The sequence below is a fragment of the Hevea brasiliensis genome, chromosome 2, assembly GCF_030052815.1.
Source record: "Hevea brasiliensis isolate MT/VB/25A 57/8 chromosome 2, ASM3005281v1, whole genome shotgun sequence".
Taxonomy (NCBI): domain Eukaryota; kingdom Viridiplantae; phylum Streptophyta; class Magnoliopsida; order Malpighiales; family Euphorbiaceae; genus Hevea; species Hevea brasiliensis.
Window position 1 is genome coordinate 96,892,553 of NC_079494.1, and position 878 is coordinate 96,893,430.

The 878-nt window shown below is 41.3% G+C and overlaps 1 non-coding gene across 1 annotated transcript; it reads right to left on the reverse strand.

The window, feature by feature from the left end:
- Positions 1 to 499: 499 nt before the first annotated feature.
- LOC131178089 (small nucleolar RNA R71) lies at positions 500 to 606 on the reverse strand. The gene has a single exon (XR_009147222.1). It is a non-coding gene; the product is annotated as a small nucleolar RNA R71 (small nucleolar RNA).
- Positions 607 to 878: the final 272 nt, after the last annotated feature.

Below are 878 nucleotides of genomic sequence, written 5' to 3' on the forward strand. Positions count from 1 at the left end.
CTCACTCTTTCCCACTTCGATGAGTGTTCGTCCGGGCGATCGCAAAACCTCTTGCGACAAGTACATCTGAAGGAGTCCAATCTCCAAGGGAATTAAGTTCGAATTTGGATTCGGATTTAAATTCCGAAAACGAAACTATGGCTGCTAGAACTTTGAAAGAGTTGGTCGCCCCTGATCTAAACCAATAGCTTTTGTGTATTCAATACCCTACTTTAAATGTTGCAGTTGAGTTAAAATTGGACTAATCCATTTGTTGCCTAAGTTTCATGGTCTTGCAGGTGAGGATCCACATAAGCATTTAAAGGAATTTTATGTTGTATGTTCCAGCATGAAACCTCAAGGAGTTTCAGAGGACCTGATCAAGCTTCGAGCTTTCCCTTTCTCACTGGAAGGCACAGCTAAGGATTGGTTATATTACCTTCTTTCTGGATCCGTCAACTCATGGAATGGGATGAAGCAGATATTTCTGGAGAAGTATTTTCCTGCTTCCCATGCTGCCAACATAAGAAAAGAAATTCGTAGCATCTGGCAGTACATTGGAGAGAGTTTGTATGAGTATTGGGAACGATTTAAGAAACTGTGTGCAAGCTGTCCCCATCATTAAATAAGTGAGCAGCTGTTGATTCAGTATTTCTATGAGGGACTTTTACCAATGGACCGCAGTATGATAGATGTTGCTAGTGGAGGAGCTTTAGTTGACAAGTGTAGGGGTGGGACGTGAGGCGAAATATCATCCATTAGAATTATATAAAATGCACTAGGTAATGCCCAGGAAAGATGGTGGAGTCACAATGGTCTCACTTAAGTACCACCTCCTTAGACAGCATTTCCTAGACATGCACTTCATACAATCCTAATAGAATCAAACCACTTTGGTA